Here is a 10,011-nt window from a genome sequence, read left to right as displayed (position 1 = left end):
ATAGTATCATTTGCATTGTTATAAGTAATATTAATATTATTAATCGTACGATTTATTAGTACTTTTATAAATACTAGTATTATTATCATTTTATATATATAGTAGAACTATTATTATTAACGTAAGTATATTATTAACGTTATTATCATTATTTTTATCTTTACTAATATTAACTTAGTATAATTAGAACTACGGTTTTATAAACAAATGAAATATATATATATAAATATATTTAACACATACAACATAACAAAGTATTTTTTTCATATATAAAACGAATATATGAAACCTAAATATATTATTAAAATAAAAATGATATAACTAATAAATTATCTATGTATTTGTTCGATTACAACTATGTATTAATGAATATATAAATAATATAGGTTCGTGAATCCGAGGCCAACCTTGCATTTTTCAATATAGTCATATGTATTTTTACTACAAAATACATTAGATGAGTTTTATTTGCTCCCTTTTTAATTGCTTTTGCAATATATATTTTTAGGCTGAGAATACATGCGCTGTTTTATAAATGTTTTACAAAATAGGCACAAGTACTAAAATAAATTCTACGTGGGTTTAAACCAGAAATATACCCTTAGCTTGGTAGCATTAAACTACTTGTCTATGTACGGTAGGCGCGAATCCTAAAGATAGATCTATTGGGCCTGACAAACCCCATCCTGACTATGGCATGCTTTAGTACTTCGAAGTTATATTAAACACACCTGATCTGGTGTACATTAGAGGGTAAAACATGAACGTTAAGGCTTGTTACTGGGTGCCTACAACTTATAGAATACTTTTATACACTTGCGAGTGTACATATATTTATAAACGGAAATCTTGTGGTCTATTAATATACTGAAATGATTGTTATGATAAACCTATGAACTCACCAACTTTTTGGTTGACACTTTTAAGCATGTTTATTCTCAGGTATGAAAGAAGTCTTCCGCTGTGCATTTACTCACTTTAAAGATATTATATGGAGTCGTACATGGCAATTTTAGGTCAGTACCTCGCAATGAGACCAGATGTTGTTGACTTCGTCCAGGTGGATTAGGACGGGTTATCACAGTTGGTATCAGAGCGGTGGTTGTAGCGAACCAGGTCTTGCATTAGTGTGTCTAACTAGTAGTCGTTAGGATGCATTAGTGAGTCTGGACTTTGATCTAGTAGTTGTTAAATTATATATTCAAGTCTGGACTTGAACCTGGTTTGTATGTCAAAAGTTTTTGCTTACCACCAATTGTCGAAAAATATCTACCTATCAATATCAGTCTCGACATGTCTTATTGCAATTATTGCATAGATGTTGTACAGACAAATTCATATCCCATCACATTAAATCTTGTCTGACACGTTTCCTTAATTTTCTCCGTAATTCACGGGATGTTCTGTACTATATATATATAGGTATTCTATGTAATTAGAATATCATCCGATATCCGAAAATCATTCCATATCAAAATCCTCTTACTGATCGTAAAAGATGGATCCTACACCTGGCTTGGATTCCATTAGTTTCGGAAGCGATTTCGAGATGCGTATTGAAGTAGACTCCGAAGTCAATGAACCCAAAGTGTCTCCACCGTTTAGCTATTTTTCTTTCTGGAAGAGATGAGGGTGGGTCCGAGACTTACTCACTCGATGGAGAAATGAAGAAGGCGAACCCTACCATGACCCAAACTTACCGACTAACATCGGAGAAAACGATGTACTCACCAGTGAACCCATGCGCAACACTGTTTTCACCCTTCTTGCCAAAATATTTTGCCTCGAAGGTCGCATTACTGCAATCTCAGAAAATATTCAACCTCTACTTCCGAATACCAATCGAATGGGAATATTAGAAGAAGTTGGGGAACTTCGAATTGATAATCAAGATCTATCAAATCAAATGAGTGGGTGGATAGAAATGATAGAGGGTAGGATAGAAACCCTGACACGAATGGTGCGTGATTTACAAGCATCACAAGCATCACAAGCACCACAAGCACCATCAACATCAGCCCCGTCACCAACAACAGTACCGACAGCATCAGCAGCACCATCAGCATAAACAGTACCACCATCAGTAACATCAACAGTACCACCACCATCCAGCAACAGCAACATCCGCATCTCACACCTCAAATTCACAATCTGTCCCACAAACATCAACATCATATGCACCATAGATACCAAGGAGTACCAACAACAATAACTGATGAAGTATTGACCCATAACTTCATTAATATTCTGTGAAGAATATGTAGTTCCTAATAGTCTTAGAGATTGCTTATTCTAGCTCAAACCGATATTCATATGAGTTTAGTATCATATTAACTCATTAAATCTATGATTACATCTGAAGAAAATATATATGTATATATGTTTTCATAAAAAATGTAATTAAAAATTCTTTTGTACAAACTGTTAATGGTCAAAATATTGTAACGGGTAGGTAATACTCGAGGAATATTTAGATTTCACATTAATAAGTTATACTGTACATTCTTTTCAATCTGATTCAACGGTCAATTACTATCCTACTTACATTCACCGATATACGTATCTGTTCATCACAGAATAACCATTTTCGTTCAATTTCATATTTGGATTTTGATTTATCAAAATTCAACAAGTGGCATAATGAAGAAAACATTGGACAAAATAAAATTTGATAGAAACAAACAAATTAACTATGAGAAGAATTTTGTTAAGAATCCACGCTAACTGTTCCTAGCTAACTGATTATATTTTATTTATCGCAATTTATTATTTATTGCAATTTATATTCTCGCAATTTTATTTACCGTCATTTAATTTCTGTTATTTATTTTACGCACTTTAAATATCGGGACACGTATACAAAGTTTTGACATATCATAGTAATTGTATATTGTATATATGTATAATAATAATATTCTTGGTATGTCCTAACACAATAAGTATACAATACGTTTTGATAAATCCTAAGACAATACGTACACAATACGTCTTAGTTAATTCTAAGACAATACGTATACAATACGTCTCTGGGTTGATGCAAAGACAATACGTATACAATACGTCGTGGGGGTAATTCTAAGATTATATATATAAACTGATTATTGGACTATCAACTTAGGACTGCCATTATTGGACAATTAAAATGAATTAAAATATTGATTATAACATATGAAACTAAACAATTCTTCAAGTTTGCCACTTGATTTTATCTTAAACCTCATTTGTATCTTGAAGATTACAATCCACGTTTAAACCTTTCATGATTCTGGAAAGCACCTCAAACTAGAGGATGAACCAACTGCACTTCATCTACGGAAGAAAAGATTGATACACATAGTTATGCACCTGAAAACCCACTCGGAACCTGAGTAAACATTTAACACGTATCTGTGCTAGCACCTTTGGCGTTGTTATTACCTTAAAATCACTTTACAATCCCTTTTCAAAGTAGCCAATTTTGTCACAGCTCCAGCAAGTCAACTTCAACTTTCATTCGATTTTGCCTTATTATAACTTTGATATATATGCATGCTCATTTATTGTTACCGGAGAACCTTTTATATTCCACCATATTACCATAAGCGTTTAATCATAAAAAAAAAACACATAATTCTTCCGAAAACACCTCGGATTGATAATCGACGATTCAGATATGGCTGCATTAAATGTAGAGAAAACAGTAAAATTGTAGATGGTCTAAACGGTCAAAAGTTTGATGATAAAGAAGGGAGTGTTAGGAACGCTCGATAGAAAATTTACTACAGAAAAAACGAATTGAGCTAACCATGAAGGAAACAAATAACAAATACAAAGACCAAACCCTATATTCAAAGAATCCAGGTAAATCTAGATCCGATGAAATCTTTAGAAAATATCTTGCTGCGAAGTCATGTTAAGATCTTGCGGAAAATCTTTCTTCATCAATCTTCGAACTTAGAAATTCTAAAATATCATCATAAATATCTTCGATATTTCTGAGGATATTTTCATAAATATTCTTGTCCGAAATTTTCTACCTCTTCGTGTTTTCTGTATGATATTATATTGGAAACATCTGTAAAATCTAATTATAAATAATGAATGAATTGTGGAGAAGTGTTGGAAATTGAAGCATGAGTTAGTATAATATAATGCGCTTGACCAACGTGATTATATTACAGTAAGTCATGCTGAGTTTCTAATGAAACGTGATGATAGTTCACAGTAGATCATACCATCATCATGTGTCATGTTACATAACTCTTTCATTCTACTTCACTTCTGAACATATCAAGAAAATATATTCTTGATGGTTCTATCTTCCGTGATGTTGATAAATTTGAAAATCAAATCGTGCTATCACGTTCTTTCCTGCTTAGAACATTATAATCATTCGAAACTCTATGTCTACGAATTCTGGACCATTATTCGCTTGACTTGAAATCGGGAAGGAAAACAGAAGCATGAAGCTTCAAAATAGAAGGAAGTAGAGGAGTTGTGAAAGTAATGGGACGGAAGAAGTCATTTATAGTGGAAATGCCGGACTGAGCAATCAAGACAGATCATCGCATTTAATTAAAGAGATTCTAATTTCCTTAAATCTCGAAGGATCAGATCTTATAGATTTTCAAGGATTTTCTGTTAATTCCTAAAATTCCAGAAATCAACTATGACTACGTCACCGGTTAAGTCGAACCTGCATTTACTCATTCCACGCTTTGTGATAGCTTCACTCGTACTTTTCAGATAAATGAATTATTTATTTCATATTACTCACTGATGATAAAACTCTATTCATCAACTCATATGCGTCATTAAAAATATTCTTATTGTTAACCATGACGATCTCAATCAAATTTCGGGACGAAATTTCTTTAACGGGTAGGTACTGTGACGACCCGGAAATTTTCGACCAAATTTAAACTTAAACTTCATATGATCTCGACACGATAAGCAAAGTCTGTAATATTGAGTCTTAAAATTTTGAACTGTTTAGATTGATTCAATTGACATTCGACTATTTCCAACGATTCACGAACAATTTTTTGTAAATAAATATGAATATATATAAATATAAATGTAAGTACATATAATGATTTGAAGCAATAAAATATAATTAGAATTAAAAGGTGTAAATTAAGATATAAAATAATTAAGTTGTATGTAGGATAAATTTATATATGAATTCTATATGTATATTGTAATACTAATAATATAAATAATCAAATAAGTTATGAGATGAAATAAGTACTTCATGATTAATAAGATGTAAGGTTAATTTATTATATACAAACACAGATTGAAGTATAAATGTTATTTTGATATCATGATCATTACTTTCAATATTATTAATGTAAATATTAATATTTGTATGTATTACTATAATTAGTAGTAAAATTATGATTTTTAATTATTAAGATTATTATTTTTAATCATTATTATAATAAATACTATTATAAAGATAATACAAATTGTTATTATTATTATTACTAATATCATATTAAAGAGTGTTATTAATAGTTATTTTTAGTTGTAAGGATTATTACTAACTGTTATTATTATTATTGTTTTGATTATTATTATTGTTGTATTTAGTATTAAAAGTATTAATATTATTAATATAATTATTAATTATTAAGATTAATTACAGTATATCAGATATATAAATATAGATACAAATTTATAAAAATATAAATACTGATATATATCACGAGCAATATTTATCTATTTATATCCCTATCAGATTTCCCTTTTTAATTGTTTTATACACTGATGCTGTTATACCCGTGATCTTATGTTGAGCCAAAGTCACCAAATAAAACAAATCGTAACCTGTTCGATGATCAAATAATTCGATCTCTCATTTTCAGTATCAATTACACAACAATTAACAGCTATTTTTTTATGAATTAAACTGAAAATAAAAGAAAAACTTTTCAGTTCTTCTGTACGATGGGTTTGAAACAAAAGAATCAATTCTTAATCAATATTCAAAATCTAAGAATGCAGGTGTGCTAGGAATCATGTACATGAATTGTCTGTAAAATTTAAACCTATAATTCCTTCGATTGATCATAAATTTTCAAAGTCAAATTTAATTTTAAAAAGTCAACTCAAGTGTTCATCACAAAATTCGAGTTCTAGATTGTGTTTCTGTTAAAATTGAGTACTGAGAAAGTTTCAAGGATTGATTTAGAACATAATTCATTCAGGAATTGTAATCTAAAACATCCTAAATTTTGATTTTGATGTTTGGGTTTCAAAAGTATATTATGAACCTGTTATAAACCTTATTTTGATTTATTTTGATTTCTGTTAATTTATACAAATCAATACATGTATTTTTATACAATTACAAATTCTAAGTGGTTAAATTAAAACCTGGAAAGGTTGTTAATCGGTTGATTCAGTTGTGTTCTTGAAGAAGAAAATATAACAGAATAATAAAGGTTTTAATTAAATGGTTTGCATAAAAATTCAGAAGAACTGATATAGCTAAGTGGTTAGGGAGGTGTTCGGGTATGCGAGAGGTCTCGGGTTCGAGTCCCGGCTTGGACGATTTGTTTATCTTTTTGAGCCTTTGAGGTAGTAATCAATTTTATTATTATTATTATTATTATTATTATTATTATTATTATTATTATTATTATTATTATTATTATTGTTGTTGTTGTTATTATTATTATTATTATTAATATTATTATTATTATTATTATTATTATTATTATTATTATTATTATTATTGTTATTATTATGTATTATTAATTATTGTTATTAATTCACGCACTATTATTATTATTACTAACACAATTAAAAATTACAATTATGACTACTATTATCATTATCACTAGTATTATTATTAAGTAATAATATTATTAATAGTATCATTTGCATTGTTATAAGTAATATTAATATTATTAATCGTACAATTTATTAGTACTTTCATAAATACTAGTATTATTATCATTTTATATGTATAGTAGAACTATTATTATTAACATAAGTATATTATTAACGTTATTATCATTATTTTTATCTTTACTAATATTAACTTAGTATAATTAGAACTACGGTTTTATAAACAAATGAAATATATATATATAAATATATTTAACACATACAACATAACAAAGTATTTTTTTCATATATAAAACGAATATATGAAACCTAAATATATTATTAATATAAAAAAGATATAACTAATAAATTATCTATGTATTTGTTCGATTACAACTATGTATTAATGAATATATAAATAATATAGGTTCGTGAATCCGAGGCTAACCCTGCATTTTTCAATATAGTCATATGTATTTTTACTACAAAATACATTAGGTGAGTTTCATTTGCTCTCTTTTTAATTGCTTTTGCAATATATATTTTTGGGCTGAGAATACATGCGCTGTTTTATAAATGTTTTACGAAATAGGCACAAGTACCAAAACAAATTCTACGTGAGTTTAAACCAGAAATATACCCTTAGCTTGGTAACATTAAACTACTTGTCTATGTACGGTAGGCGCGAATCCTAAAGATAGATCTATTGGGCCTGACAAACCCCATCCTGACTATGGGATGCTTTAGTACTTCGAAGTTATATTAAACACACCTGATCTGGTGTACTTTAGAGGGTAAAATATGAACGTTAAGGCTTGTTATCGGGTGCCTACAACTTATAGAATACTTTTATACACTTGCGAGTGTACATATATTTATAAACGGAAATCTTGTGGTCTATTAATATACTGAAATGATTGTTATGATAAACCTATGAACTCACCAACCTTTTGGTTGACATTTTAAGCATGTTTATTCTCAGGTATGAAAGAAGTCTTCCGCTCTGCATTTACTCACTTTAAAGATATTATATGGAGTCGTACATGGCATATTTAGGTCAGTACCTCGCAATGGGACCAGATGTTGTTGACTTCGTCCAGGTGAATTAGGACGGGTTATCACACTAGGTCATTCATGTCTCAATTCCTAGGTTCCGTGTCCTAAAAGTGCATTAGATGCCTCTCGGGAACTCCGGCCATACCGAGTTCATAGAATCTTCAGATACAGTATAACCAGGGGTCTTAATCATATGAATTAGCTAATTTCATATAGGTGGACAAGTCCTGACCTAAGTTGGTCAATCCTTAAGATGCTAGCATACAAATCTATCAGACTTCCTAGTTCAGTATTATAACAGTAATCGTACTAAATTAACATAATTACGCTAACCCAAACTTCTATCATGGCAACATACAGATAAATTAAGCTATCATGGCAATATCGGAAAGCATTATTAAACATAAAAGGTAAGAATACATATTTAATACAAAAGACAAGCGTTTCGAATAAAAACCTGAAAAGGCCGAACAAATCTGCCCGAGATCACAGGGACTCGCCGGGATATCCTCCGAAAAATAAAAGCTAAGCTAACTACTACTAAAAACTAACTAAAAGATTGAAATTATAAATTGAATTGCAAGTTGAGTGTGTTTTGGAATGGATGGAGAAGGCCCTTTAAATAGACCAAGTTTTTGCCAAAATTCGGCTGGCAGGCCGTATGGCAGCCCGTTTGGTGGCTCGTATTTGGCAGGCCGTTTGACTGGCAGCCCGTTTCTTGGGGGCGTTTGCTGGGCCGTTTGGCAGGCTGTACTCCATACTAGCAGCCCGTATGGCAGGCCGTATCTGGTGCTGGTCAGCCTTGATTCACTGGATCGTAACTTGATTTCTTGTCTTTCACCGTTTTCGCTCTAGAATCTTCGTTTTAGCTCTGTCTTGCTTGATTCTTTTTGCATCGCCTTTGTAATTACTTAATCTACAAAATCAACCAAAAAAGCGATAATTTTACCGACAAAGTTTTAATATTTATTGTTTTAGGGCTTAATTTAGGGGGTAAAAATGTGACTTTTTGCCCGATATCAAATACCCCACACTTAGCTTTGCTTGTCCTCAAGTAAGAAAGCGGGAATATAAGGATCTTTCTAATAGATTCTCCCTTGCCCCACCCGTGGATCTTTTTATTATGCCTTCATCAGAAGTCGGCACATCTTTCGAAAGTATTAGAAAAAGTTTCGAGCTTCGATGATTTGGTCGCTAGATTTCAATTGCGTCCATAGTGGAAAAGGCGTACTTTCCACCTCTCGGATGTAGAGTATTCATGATCAGGCTCCTCACTAACGGATCACTCATTTCACTCAAGTGTTTAGGGTATCCTATTCTAATTGTATTGTCGCTCAGAAGCCAGTCGTGTAACAGTTCTCATGATAGGCTTGGTAAAGCATCGATATCTCCACCAGTTAAGTAAGGACGGCACTGATCTTCTTCCTAAGCATTCTTTCAAGAGGAAGACGGGTTATAGGGTTTGGTTGGAAATGTATGAACTTGGTGAAAGAGATCTAGATCTCTTGATTTGAGAGAATTGATAGACTTTGATTCTTTAGAGTATCCATTTTGGATAGATAATGGCTTAGAATTCCGTAAAGGTTTTCTTCGAAAGAGGCGGATTTTGCTAAGATTTGTCTAGAATTTTCTTTTGCTCTTCCAGCATTCTTCTTCAGTGCTTCTCCTCGGGTTTCTTTTTGCCTTATTAGAGACTTTGTTCTTAGAGACTTTGCTCTTAGAGACTTTGCTCTTTCATAACCATTTTTTTTGTCATACCCTTTCTTCATAACTTTTGTATTTCGTTCCTGGTGCCCAGAGAGGAAGTGATAATCTACTGAAAATAGGTCTTCGACCTATCAAAAACAATCAGGGGTTCGGAATCTCTCAACTAATGCTTTTGAAGCGAATTTGATCGATCTATCTCTTCATTGATCTCTGGATCTTTTGGTGAATGGAAAGGGGAGTGAATGTGAATGGTGTATTTTGGGAGTGATTTTGGGGGTGAATATTTCTGGTTCATCAACTCTTTATGTGAGTTGGTCGGTTTAAATTGCGTGGAGTGGAAACGGAAATGGAGGGCTTTTTGTCTTCTCTGTTCAGAATGATTTCGAAAGGAGTATCGCACCTGCACTACGTATGGCGCTCACTAACCATTGG

This window comes from Rutidosis leptorrhynchoides, chromosome 9 (genome assembly GCF_046630445.1).
Source record: "Rutidosis leptorrhynchoides isolate AG116_Rl617_1_P2 chromosome 9, CSIRO_AGI_Rlap_v1, whole genome shotgun sequence".
Classification (NCBI taxonomy): Eukaryota; Viridiplantae; Streptophyta; class Magnoliopsida; order Asterales; family Asteraceae; genus Rutidosis; species Rutidosis leptorrhynchoides.
Note: the sequence above shows the minus strand (reverse complement) of the source record.